Genomic DNA, 14,041 nt, shown 5'->3' on the forward strand with positions numbered 1-14,041 from the left:
TCAATCTAATAATCTAATTCAATATAGTAAGCATTTATGAAACTCCTACAATATGCCAAACTATGCCAAGAGCTGGGGAATTCAAAGGAAAAAAAAGTGTCTGCCCTCAAGGAACTTACATTCAAGAACCATGGATTTAAAAATCAAAGGATTTCAATTAAAATTTTGACTTAGTCACTTAATCGCATCCTTGACCTAGGGCAGGTCACTTTCCATCACTGGTCCTCAGTTTTCTAATTTATAAAATGAAGATGTTATGTCAGATTGTTGTTTCAACTCCAAACCCACATGCCTAAGATCCTCTGCTCCAGGTTTTTTTTTTTTAAAGTTAATTCACTTCTCACTTGCCTGAGGTTCATAGAGCTCAATTCATTTGCTCCTACTGTAAAATGTCAGAGGTGAAATTTGAATGCAGATCTTCATACCTCCCCATACAATATTCCATCCACTGCTTGCCTCTCCAAAGGACATCAGTATTCATCAATTGCCTCCAGTTTTGTAGAGTTTTAGGCTGAACTGTTTGGTTTGAAATGCAATAAACTTTGAATAATTCCCTAAAAATGTACATTGTTGATCTGTAATGATAGATTTCTTACATAGAGTCCCAAATGCCACCAACAAGATCAGCTTAAATAAAAATCAATAAAGAAAAGTAAATTATATAAATTATATAAAACAAATAAATGTCAGGCATGTAGTGCAATGGATAGAAGAAGATTACCTGGAATCAGGAAGACAAGTTTAAATCCTATTTCATTCAATATGTAACTATTTGACCTTGAGAATGTCATTTAACTTCTGCCTTAATGTCCTCATCTGTAAAATGGACAAAATAATGGTACCTACCTCCCAGGACTGTAGTGATCAAAAGAGATAATCCTATAGAGTACTCAGTACACAATAGGTGTTTAATCAATGCATGTTTAGTTGGATTTACCATCAGTTTGGAGGGCAGAAAGAGTGAAGGCATAGTAGGAAAAGCATTAGATTTGAAGTTACAAAACCAGAATCCAAATCCAGACGTTGCCTCTTAGGACCCTTTGGTTTTAGGAAAATGAACTCCCTGTATCTCAGGCTGGAACTAAATGACTTTGCAGGTCCATCCAAGTCTTGCTCATAAGAATTAAGAGTATTCCAACTTGATCCTTGAATTTGCAGAATGGACATAGGATTATTCTTATCAAGCACAATAATAACAATGATTCATTCAATAAATAGGGATCATCTATGATAAGGAGGGAGAATCACAACCAAAGGAAATCTTGGCTTTTAAGGAGCTTATAATCAAAAGTTTTTAACTAGAATATTCACTGAGGCTAATTCCTCTATTCTTTTCAGATCAAAGTTACAGAATGAAAAAGGCACCAAAATTACAAAATAGAAAGTATGCAATCTAATTCATAACTGCAAGTTAGCTAAGAAATGTGAAAGGTTTTCTAGCTTTTTGGTTACTAAGTACATTTAACATCAAATGATTGTTATGGTAATACTAAAATTCAGAAGTAGAAAATTTGCTCCAATAGTTTATGCAAAAGTTACAAAATTAATTCTGCTATTTATAAAATGCAGGGTCTCAGAATCATAAATGATGAATTTTGGAACCTGTCACTTCTTTAAAGGATGTTAGCATAATTCAAGTATGATGGCATTTTTCCTTCCTTGGTTGATCACTTGTCTCCTTGTAGTCACTGACCCAATGCTTCTCCTTTCTTGATAGCAGCCTTCCTAATTCATCAACTTCAAAGTGGAAAGGAATTAAAAATGTTATTTCAGTCCATTCCTTAATATTAATAAATAAGGAACTGAAATTAAAGGGGGTTAAGGGAGGTGATCCAGGTTTCGTAGAAGCAAATAGCAGAGTCAGCATTTGAATCTGGGGTCTCCGGCACCCAAACGAGTGGTTTTTTGTCTTCATCTAAGGGTTTCTTTTCATAATCCAGTGTCATACATGTAAACAAGAAGAACAGGGAGTCAGATTGAAGTCAAGAAGAGTCAGCTTTCCAAGTTCAAATATGGCCTCAGACACTTTCGAGCTATATGACCCTGGGCAAGTCACTTAACTTCATTGTAAAACAAAGCAAAGAAGGAAATGCCAAGCCACTTCAGTATTTTTGCCTAGAAAACCCCAAATGGGATCATAAAGAGTTATAGGCTACTGAGCAACAACGAAATCTAAAAAGAGTAAGTGAGAATGAAAGCATACAAGTTTGTGCTAGGCAAGGATCAGATGTGTTTGCCTGGAACCTAGGCCTCTGCTCTATAACTCTGTAGTTGATCTCATTGCAAGCTTTTGGAGGTATCTGTGTATCCCCAACACAAAGCTCCCTTTTTTTTGAAAGGGAACACAGAAATTCTAGCTTTCCAAAGGAGCCACCTGAAAAAGGCTTTCAGAGAAACAGTCTTTTGTTGAAATGTTGTCCAAAGTGGAGAATGTGTTTGAGCTGAGGCGTCATGCCTGAATAAAAACATAGATGGTCATCATCAGGGTAGTCTTTGTGGAACACCAAGCTGGCCCCAAGCTGGCCCTTTTACTCCCCAAATGTCTACCTTCTGCCTTTAATGTCAACATTAGGGATCAACCATGTCTTGCTCTCTCCAGATAATTCCCTTTTAAAGTAACACATGGTTACTAACACCTTAGTGTGAATTATCTTAGTAAGTTACTTTCCCTAGAGACAGTTTGGAACTGGATGACTTAAGAACCAAGGCATTTGGCAGGAGAAGGGGTGGGGGTCTTGCTCAGAGGGCCCCCACACACACACACACACACAAACACACATTTTATCTATTCAAGGCTGGTTATATCCATTACAAGACAGTTTTAAAAATATAACTAATATTTGTTTCTACATTTGTGGACATGTGGTCTTTCATAAAATCAAAACCAGTAGGCCTGAGCAGATGAACTCAGTGTAATTCTGTCCATTCTCAGACCTACAATCCCTCATTTATTCAGCAGATAGCTGTTGCCAGTGGACTGTCATCTCTATACCTTCTTTTTAAGACTAGATTCCTTATCAATGTTGTCATCCTGTCTCCCCTGCTCAACCACAAATAAGGTTTGTTTTCCTCAGAAACTGATTTTTGTATCTTCTATCATTTAGTTAAATTCAGCATACCTTTCAAAAATGTAAGTAAAACAGTCCCTACCTTCAAGGAGTTTAAATTATTGCTAGAGAACATAACATCTATGGAACTCCGCAGAAGAAGCATGGTAGATAGAGAGCCAACCTTGGCACCAGAAAGCCCTTGAACCAGAAAGGGTTCAAGTCCTCCCTTTAACACGGTATGTCTGTGTGACTCTAGACAAGTCACTTGTTTCTCAGTGATCTAGCCAGAATATTCTAAGCTGCTGAATGTTTTGGCAGAGGAACCTCATCCCTTGGGAAGACCTCTATGAAGGGACCACAGTGTCAGTCCTTATGTTGAACTTAGTAAATCTCAAAGAAATATCAAATAAAATAAATCAGGTCAACAAATATTAGGTTCTTGTTGCATGTCAGACACTGGAATTATTGGCAGAGGTACAAAACAAAAGATGAAAACAAATTTTTCCCCTAAAAAATGAACAGAAAGGGAAGATCAAACACCATATTTTTAGAGAGAAAATAGCCAATAGTGTCTTCACCAGAAACAAGAGAAAAGCAAACAGAGAATCTTTCTGGCTTATGCTGGTGGGCAACTCCTGGCTAGTTGCTTCTGTACCTCCTGTCTCCTTTTGGCCCTGATAAAATCAGGATTATATGTCGTAAACTCTTGTTTATAGCAGCAGATTTTTTTTTTGGGGGGGGGAGGCTTGTATCAAAAAAAGCAATCAAATCTTTGCATTTAGAATGGGAATTCATAAGATGATTTCCCCCACATATATACCTAGGTGATTAATAATTTTCATTTGGTTTAGTATTCAAATAAATTTCCCTTCCTTGAAAATATATTATTAAACCAGGGTTGCATCCAGCTACTATATTAAATAGATCTAGGGAAACAAAGCTCAATAAAAACCTATGCTTAATATTCAAAACTCACAAAAAAATAATTGAGGTAACAAGCATATATTAAGCTCCTAGTATGTGCAGGGAGTAGTCATAAATGCAAGGTTATAAAAACAAAACAAAAAACTGATCACTTTCTTTATTAAGCTTCTAAATGATATGGTAAGGAGTTTACATTTATGCAGATTTACAATATTCAGATGATTTGAGGAGGAAGGTGACTCTAAAAATTAGAAATTTAGGAAGACAGTCTTCTTCCAGGAAGTGGGACCTTGAAGAAAGTTCAGGATTCTAACTGGTTGACTGAGGAGAGACAACCTGGGCAGATGCCTGGAGATGAAAGATGCAATGCTGAGGTTAGGAAGACAAACTCGGCCAGTTTGGCTGAAACAGAGAATGTGGGAAGAGGAATAATGTGTAATGATCCTGGAAAGGAGGGATGAGGCCAGACTGTGAAGGGTTTTAGCCGCCAAGTTGAGTTTTCCTCTAGTTTTGCTTTTGCTAAGTCCAAAAAGAAAATATTTAATCAAGAAACAAAAAATCCAGTGCCATTTTTCCAATTTCTTTTTAACCTTTCTGAATGAACTTTCTTCCAAAGACATTAAATTAAATAGTTGATGGAAATGATAATATTTTTTAGCCATTAGAGAGTTTTTTTTAAACCACACCTGTTAAAATTGGCTTGTTCTTCAGCCAAAAGAAATAATCATTGAGCCTTCATGCTAGATGTGTACCATGTAGGTGTCCATTTCAAATGGCTCCTTTCCCCACCCAAGTCACTTTGCTGATCCTTTAGCAACAGCATTTTGACCCCTGCCCCAATTCTCTATTTGAGTATTTGTGATATGGAACTTTGTGATATGGCCATGTTCCTTGGAAATGGACAAATTTATTTGCCTGGTGATATAATCTTGATATTGTTTTTAACTGAGCAAAACTGGTTAGACCAGTCCCTTTCTAGCCAAGCCCCTTTTGGAGAAGCTGTATAAACACATCCATTCATTTATTTAAGCATCTCTTTATTATCCCCTACAACAATTTTCCTGATGAATAAGTGACATGAGAACATGATCAGTTGGATCATCCTTGGCTCCAGCCCCACTTGCCTGACACAGATGCTACTATCCCAAGAGATTAAAAAAAAGGCTTTTGATTTATGACAAAGGTCAGTTCCCTGGATGACTGTTCCTAGCCTGTTAATCATTCAGCGCTTCCTGATCACCCATTCAGCAATAGTAGTTTGAGCCAAGATTGGCGCTTTCCAAAGGAGAACTGTCATCAATATGCTTCATTGCAAAAAAAAAAAAGTTATTTATAGGAAAAAGATAGCAAGTCTTCTATGGACTGCCTTCTTATGACTGCAGTTTCAGGCTTTTTGTATAACTTAGTTTTCTTCACTCTGCATGAAAACAATGAATTGCCTCTTTATTGCCAAAATGATGCTATTCCATTGCTTTTCTGGATACTGTGGCAGGGGGAAGTGGGGCTTGTGTAGGGCTCGACTTGAGCCTTTTCTCTGGTTTTCTCCAAAGCTTTTCTTCTCTATGACTTTGAGGATTTGGAGATTCCTACTCCATTCAATTCAGATAGGTATTATTTATTCATTTATAGCACTTACTATGTTATAGGCCGAGTGCTCAGCACTGGGGAGAGACATAAGAAAAAGCAAAGGTCCCTGCCCTCAAGAAGCTTACAGTCTAATGGTGTTTAAGGAATGATTCCTAAATATAGTGAGCTCTCTGTCAAGGGAGAGAACTACCTCAGACTATCCCTTTGGAGATGTGGTCCAGGGATTTTGGGTCCTGATATTGGAAATCAGTAGCCTCTGAAGCTCTTCTCAGTAGGGAGATGCTAGGGATATAGGCTATAGGAATATAGGTGGAAACCTTTCTCCTCTTCTTCAGGACTCCAATTATGCTATCAGTCCTTTTGAAGGACTATTTTGGAGAAGAATCTAAGCCCATTTTCAGGTCATACTGAAGGGAAGAGCATATCCTGGGTGACAGTTCTTAGGAAGGTTCCATCTAAACATTCAAGGTTTCTGAAAAGTGGACTGATCTGACTCAGGAATTCACAGCTCCAGAGCTTAAAGAGGACTCAGCGACCATCTTCCCCAGACAGTGGAGTTTATAGCTAAGAGACTGCAGCTCATTGCGAGGTGACTTGGGATATAATGGGTTGTCCCCTCCCCGAAGGTTCAGAAATTGGGGGGTTTCATTGGTTCTTTGGCTTGGACTCGAGGACTTTTCTCCAATTTTCTAACTCTCCTAGCTCCTAGATTCTGATTTCCATTTACACTATATGTATTTAGATGACTTGGACTCATCTCTCCCATTACAATGAGAGATCTCTGAGGGCAGGAACCATGTGCTGTCTCTCCCATTGCTTAGAACAGTATCCAGACAACGTGAGTACATAATTAACGTTTGTTGACTAAATGATTTTCTATGCTGATCTGCAGATCAGCAGAGGCATCATCTGCTCAAAGAAAATGAATTCACTATTTTCTATGAGTTGACTCCTTAATGTGCAGCTAGAAGGTCATTGGCTAAGTTCTAGGACTGGAGTCAGGAAGATCCATTTGACCTCAGACACTTATTAGTTGTGTGGCCCTAGGCAAGTCACTTAACTCTGCATCCTCAGTTTTCTCATCTGTAAAATGAGCTGGAGAAGGAAATGGCACACCACACCATTATCTTTTCCAAGAAACCCCCAAGAAGGAGGGGTTGGACTTAGAATTGGACATGAATAAAAAATGATTCAGCAACACCATGAAGACCCTTTATTAGTTGATCATTGACCATGCAGTTCAGTTAAATGATCCAGATAGCTTTGCATGCTGACAAAGTCATGAGATTGCAAAGTTCAGTGAAACCAAAACCCCACAGCTTTTTGTTTGAGGCTAACAATATAAGATTTAGTAATATGGTGAAGAGGTCCTAGACTTGAGTACAGGGAAACCTCTCTGACTCTGACATATAATTAATGTCTGTGTGACCCTGTTCAAGTCATGTCACTATTCTGAGGCTCATTATCTATCTATAAAATAAGCATAATAAAAGTACCCTACCTTTGGCTTGGACTAGAGGACTTTTCTGCAATTTCCTAACTCTCCTAGCTCCAAGATTCTGATTTCCATTTATACTATATGGATCTAGATGACTTAGACTCAAACGTATTTTGTCAATCTTAAAGGCCCTTTAAGAATTTCAGGTACTATTGCAATACTCTTTGAAGCACTGAGATATTAGCATCAAGTGAGATCACAGGGGGATACTGTACAGGGCAGGGTGTCCCACGGGAATCAGACCTTCACAGCGACTAGTTATAAACACTCCTGCCAAGCTCTGTCCCCTATAACTGGTAAAGCATGAGCCCCAAAATATAGCACATCAATTTTTCAATTAGGAGGCTTATCTTTAGTATATTATAGTCAAGAAACAAGTTAAACCAAAAAGGATTTATTAAGCTCCTACAATGGACTAAATATTTGCTAAACACCAAGGATACTGATAGAAATATAGAAAAATACAGCCTTGTCCTCTGAATGTTTATATTCTGACAATAATGAAACTATCCTGACAATGCCAATTGTTTTACATATGTCTCTATGGAGTAAGTGCTGTGGTTTTGTAGAAATTCTTTCCTGACAATCCCAGAAGCCCTGAATCTCAGAGTTGGAAGGGACCTGAAGAGCCATCAAATCCAACCAACATCTAAGAGAGAATTCTCACTAGAATGTGAGAATCCAAATTTTGTCTGAAACCCCTCAGTTAGGGGGAACCCATGCCCTACCAAGGAAGCCTTTTCTACTCTTGGATGAACTGAATTATCAGAAATATCTCCTTTGTTGCTTCGACTGCTGATCTTTGGTTCAAACAAAGCAAAATAGCCCTTCAAATACTTAATAGAGAGTAACAAGTTTCCATGTGTTTGTATGTGTTTTGTGGAATTGATGCACCAAGTCATTTGCTAAACCAATTAGTTATCCCTATTCATCTCAAAGTCAATATTTGTTTGTTTGCTGGCAGTGACTGGAGAAAGCAGTTTCATGAAAAATGTTTCACCAAAGAGTTTTTTTTCCAATCCCCGTGTGGTTCCCAAATAAAACACGAATTTTTGACTACGATCTATTTGTTCAAATAATCTTTTCCATTCTGTCTAGAATCCTACTGAGAGTTTTCTCAGTCCCTCCATGACTCATGGAATTATAGGATCTCTGGAGCTAAAAAGAACCTTATAGACCATCCTGTTCTATGTCCTCATTTTGCAGATAAGTAGAGATGAATGGTCTTGGCCCAGGTCACTTTGGTGACCAGTGCCAGAGCTGGCATCACTGGGTCCTCCATGGCCAAATTCAACATTTTTTTTCCACTGCACTTTGCCATAACCTCCATTTAACCCCTCCATGTTGAAAGGGTAGGTGGGGAAAAGCAGAATTGAAGAGAGGGAAGTCATGACCAGATTTCTCTGTCATTGATAACAAGAGGCTACAGATTTCTCCTAAAGTTCTCATCTAGACCCAGGTCTGATTTTCAAAGGAAGGGATCAGAGAAAAAAAGATGAGAATAATAGGGTATATCTTTTACCATATTTACCCAGTTGAGAAAGTGGGTGATGACAGCAAGCAGCAAGACACTAGACAGGACAAAGAGAGCCATGAACACCAGATCTGAGACCCCAGATTGTAATCTTGGTTCTTGTAGAAATTTTCTATATGAACTCAGAACAGTCATTTGATTCTTTTGACTTCATGCTTCTCATTTGGAAAATGAGGGTATAGAACCAGCTGTATCCCTGGGTACCCTTCCAGTGCTAGAGTCCTGGGATTCCTTTTGTCTAATCCATGAATAATCATTTAATAAGCTAAGTGCTAGGTACATTACCACTCTTTTGTCTGAGTTACAAAAGGACACAGCTTAGTGAAGACTCACCATTGATGATGAACATGACATAGAAGAGGTTAGATCAGCTCATGACATGTGAACAAAGGCCAAAGACTTTAGTTCTGTTTCTTCTGAGTTACTGATTCATTTGGCAAACTTAGATAGCCATTGAATGTCTATTAGGCTGTTGCTGTTTTCCCCATTGTTCCAATAGTAGGGATTCTCCATTCTTTCCAAATCTCATAGTTCTGCTGCAAGGAAAAGATGGAAATATTATTACCAAATACCTAATAACGGCCAATTAACTGAAATGATATGCTTAGTTCTATAGTTATATAGCTATCAATCAGAGCACAAAGAAGCAAATCCCATTATATTCATTTCATCTATTTTACATAGATTTGTTGATAAGACATTAAAATTGAGGATTCTATTCATATGGCCATCTATTCTCTCCAATAATATATTGATCATAATCTGCCATGTTTTAATAGGTGGCCTGTCCTTGAAAATTGAGAACTTGGTCCCCCTTGTGGCCAATTCCATGATGAACTTGTCTTAGCTTAGGTTGGGCAATAGGTAATAGTCCCTCATTAGGTCATGATCCAGCCTGTCAGAATGGAATTGACACCCCTGGCATAGCTTTTTGGTACCCAGGGTTACAACTATGCCCAAGGGAGACTTTAGAGCAAGACTGGAGTGATATTTCAAATAATACCTTCAAATGTTTTTATTCCTGATTCTTCTGTTCCTTGTGGGTTAATAAGGCCTGTGGCTGCCTCAAAGCCAATGCTGTTAAGCTCCTTTTCCGCCTGAGATTTGAAATTTAGTGAACAAGGAGGATTATATAATATAAGAATAGTTGATGATTAAACTGTGCTTCATGGGTTATATAAGGACTTACATGATCTCACTTGAGCTTCAAATATACCCTGCAAGATTCAGTTTTCTATGAACCCAATTTCACAGCTTTGGAAATTGAGGCATCAAAAATGAACTGACCAATAAGCATGTGTTTCTTAAGCCATACTCTGGTTCAGCCACCATTAAGGTAATGATAGGTAGCTACTGAACAAATGACCCAGGTCTTCTGCATCAACTGTGCATCATACCCCACTGCTTCTCTAAATGAATAACAACTCCCTTTTTTAGTCTTTGCTTTCCTGATAACCTCTCTGTGTGTGGAAGATCAGACAAAGATTATTTTTTCTTCTTCTGGAAAAACTGAGACTCTAGAAGGTTTACTCAGGATTGCATAGCTAGTAACTGGCTGTCAGAATTCGAAGCTAAGACTTCCTAATTCTTTGAGGTCACTTGAATGAACTGATGGTAGAGCTAAGAGGAAGACAGATTTGTGAATCATTCACCTTTCATTTCAGTGGTCACATCTTATATTTCACAAGTTGTCACATTTGTCTTGACTTGATGCTCATACCCTGAGGTATGGGTAAGTATTATCTTCTTTTCATAAATAAGAAAGGTTAGGCCTGAAGAGGTCCGTGATTTGGTCAATCACCCAGAAAAATAGTGGCAGATCAAGGATTCAAATCCACCTTCTTTAACAGTCCAAGATACATCTCATTGTCCCAGCTCCATGACAAAGCTCTCAGATAACTAAAATTCTTGGGTGGATATGAAAACTAGAAATCACCATTCCTGTCATCTCCCTTAAGGTCTTCCTAGCTGTACAACCAATCTGCAGATGAGTTTATTCACTGGCTGACTCTGCCCCATTCTACCTGTGTCATCACGTGAGTGATTTAACCTGTCTGGAAGTTCAGCTTCTTTATCTGTAAGAGAGGTGATCAGTCTCGACAGGTTTTCAAGTCCTTTCCAGCCCTAAATCAATGACCTAGAATTCTTGGGGGCATTCTTAGGAAGTATTTGCTTCCCCTTCTTATCTGAATAGTCACCTATTGGGGATATACAAGCTGAAAGTTGAATTTATTGGCCTCGGAGGTCTCTTCTAAGCCTGGCGGTTGGAAAAGCTCAAAGGGGAAAGCAGAAGCACTAGTGCTTTAGGTCAAGAGCAGAAGTGCCTTAGGAACTCAGAGCAAACCACCTGATTATTTTAGACATTTTCCTTTCTCTTCTGTAATCTTCCTCAGTTGACTAAGTGGTTCTTCGATTATGGGCCTGCTTCTATTGAATGTTTCTGGAGGATCATTGTTTTTGCACCTCTCTGTGAGTCAGTAAGCATCTGTTAAGCTCCTACTATGGGGCAGGTGCTAAATGATGGAAATATAAAAAAAGTCAAAAGACAATCCCTCTGTCTAATCTATTAATAATCATTTAATAAAGGGGTGGCTAGGTGGTGCAGTGGATAGAGCATCAGTCCTTGAGTCAGGAGGACCTGAGTTCAAATCCAGCCTCAGACACTTAATAATTACCTAGCTGTGTGGCCTTGGGCAAGTCACTTAACCCCATTTGCTTTGCAAAATCCTAAAAAAAATACCCCCAAAACCAATAATGATTTAATAAGGTAAGTGCTAGGCACATTGCTACTCTTTTGTCTGAGTTACAAAAGGACACAGCTGATTTCGAGTTCACAATTTAAGAGGGAGACAGCATCAAACAAATATATAGAAATGAGTGATCTGCAGTATGAATAAGAAATTAGTAAAAGAAGGGGGTAGAATGAAGAGGGATTGGAGAAGGCTTTCTGGAGAAAATGGAATTTTAGTTGAAACTTAAAGGAATGTAGGGAATCTAGTAAGTGAAAGTGTGAAAGGAGAGCATTCCAGGTACAGGGTTCAACCAGAGAAATCCCTTGAGGTGAGAAATGGAAAGTCTTATTATTGCAATAGTCAGGAGGCCAGAGTCAAATCATGAAAGAATAGATGTAGGGGAGTAAAGTGTGAGAAGACTGAAAAGAGAGGAATCTGGGTTATAAAGGGTTTTGAATGGCAAGTAGCACTTTGTATTTGATCCTGGGGGTGATAGGGAGTTACAGGAGTTATTGAGTAAGGAAGGAGGTGTATCCTTACCACTTAATATAGTGTTTGGATCCCAGAAACTGCTTAACTATATTGATAAAATATAATACATGATATGTTTATATCATAAACTCATGATAGAAACATGAATTTCATTTAAAAAAAACTTTAGAAGCAAGTAGAATTATGTACCATGGAAATGACCTGCAAGTTCAGCCAGTCAATCATCATTATTTTACAGAGGATGAAACTGAGGCCCAAAGAGAAGAGCCATGGGTCACAGAGTTGGATTTCCAACTTCTGACTCTTCTCAATGGGGGAGGCAATCAGTCATGAGATTCACTAAACATTAGTTAAACATTTATCATGTGTTTAGCTTTGGGTCAGGTAGCCAAAGATGAAACCAGAATGTGGATTTTATCAGGACAGAAAGTGGGTATTCCTCTTGGAACTCTGGCATGACAGCTTACTACTGTGTCATGCTGGACAAGTCCCTTGACCTGCCTTAGCCTCAGTTTCCTTATCTCTAAAAGGAAGGAGTAGGACTAGACGCCTTTGACACTTTTTTCTACTCTTACTCTATGAAATCATTAAACAATCAAAGCCAAATAGTGCCATGGTGTCTCTGTCCCGAATCTACAGAAAAAAAAGTCCAAGTCATTTGTACCTGCTTTCTAAAAGTTTAGGAGAGGAGAGGAGAGGAGGAGGAGGAGGAGGAGGAGGAGGAGGAGAAAGAGGAGCAAAGAATACGAACAACAAAGATTAGGAAGAGAGTTTTAGAGAAGAAAGTATTAGAGAGAGCCCAGAAGGAGGCTTAGGACTTCAAGAGGCACAAGAGGAGAGGGTGTTTGTTTAGAAGAAATCCATTTTCAAGAGTGAATTTGCCGGCTGGGTAATAAAATCTATGAAAGCAATAGGTCTTCACATTTCAAAGAAGCTTTCGAGAACCTAAGATCTCCAGGGTCTTCACTTGAAGACTTCTTTAAGCTTTAGGGATTTTGATCTGAGCAGCTGTTTCATAGTGAGGAGAGAAAGGGAAGGGAAGGAGAGAGAGAGAGGGAAGGAAGAAAGGAGAAAAAGAATACGAAAGTAAGATAAATGAAGGAATGAATAAATAAGGAAAGAAAAGAGGAAAGGGGGAGAGAGAGAGACAGAGATACAGAGACAGAAAGTGAGAGTGTTAGTTTAGAGAGAGAGAGAGAGAGAGAGAGAGAGATTTCCTACCTGCCAAGAGTTAGAATGGAAAATAGGAAGAGGCCCTGAAACTCTAATGAAATGTGTTATATTTAAAAACATTATCTGGAGGGGCAGAGTGGGAAACTGGTGAATACTTTGGCTTTTCAAAACAGGGAGTGTGCCTCCCAAAGAAGACAGCTGGAATGTGTGGAACCTTTCCAGTTAAAACAAGGATCAGAGCACATGTCCACTCTGGCTTTTCCAGTCCAGACCCTGCGGCTCTGAGCAGGACTTTGCCTCGGAATAGCCTGAAACTGCCTGGACTAGGGAGCTTTGGAGCCCTCAGAGTTACAGAACTAAGGCAGACCCCCCCCCCCCAAGGTGGTGCCCTGTTTGGTAGCCTTGGTTGCTGTTTGCCTGCCTTCTCTCGTAGCCACCTCTCCCTTTCTCCTATGACAAAAACTCAATTTGATAGTGTGGCCTAGTGACAAAATCTAATTCATAACCATTCATTAAACTCCTCCTTGGGAGATGGCTGGGCAAGACCCTGGGAAGTCAAAGGGAAAGCCTTTGGGAAGCTTGCATTTTTTGTCCAGGGGAAGCATCAGTACAGGAATAAGTATTGTACCCAGGCTCCTGGGCATAGGGACAGGTGACATGGATTCAAGTCTCCATTCTGAAATGATTTTTAAATGATCCTGGGCAAGTCAAATTCCCTGGGCCTCAGTTTACCCATCTGTGAAATGGGGATAATAGGGTTTATATTACCTTCCTGCCAGGGTGATAAGGAAAGTGCTGGGTAGATATCTAAAAGTTTAGGACTATGGCAAAGTATACCATCCAGAGAAGCAGAGGGTGGGGTAGAGGGACATCTAACATTTGGGGAATGATGGGAAAAATAAAAACTTGTTCAAATCTGAACAAATATCTCTCATTTTTTTCCATTCTTTCTTGGTCCCTCTCTTCCCATTTCTCCTTTTTTGCTTCTCTATGTCTTTCTCTCTTGGGTCTCTCTCTCTGGGTCTGTCTTTCTTTGTTTCTCTCTGTGTCC

At 39.0% G+C, this 14,041-nt stretch overlaps 1 protein-coding gene and 1 long non-coding RNA gene across 3 annotated transcripts in view; one reads left to right on the forward strand and one right to left on the reverse strand.

Moving 5' to 3' along the window:
- Nucleotides 1-14,041, forward strand: part of ITGB8 (integrin subunit beta 8) — a 107,759-nt gene that overhangs the window by 4,350 nt on the left and 89,368 nt on the right. The gene's annotated exons all lie outside the window — the stretch shown is intronic.
- LOC141494352 (uncharacterized) lies at nt 181-9,689 on the reverse strand. Of its 2 annotated transcripts, none has more exons than XR_012470413.1 (3): nt 9,597-9,689; nt 8,927-9,129; nt 181-1,925 (listed from the first exon to the last, which is right to left on the reverse strand). It is a non-coding gene; the product is annotated as an uncharacterized LOC141494352 (long non-coding RNA). The 2 variants fall into 2 exon arrangements; XR_012470412.1 differs by having other exon boundaries at nt 181-4,322.

The sequence above is a fragment of the Macrotis lagotis genome, chromosome 7 (genome assembly GCF_037893015.1).
Source record: "Macrotis lagotis isolate mMagLag1 chromosome 7, bilby.v1.9.chrom.fasta, whole genome shotgun sequence".
NCBI classification, from domain to species: domain Eukaryota; kingdom Metazoa; phylum Chordata; class Mammalia; order Peramelemorphia; family Peramelidae; genus Macrotis; species Macrotis lagotis.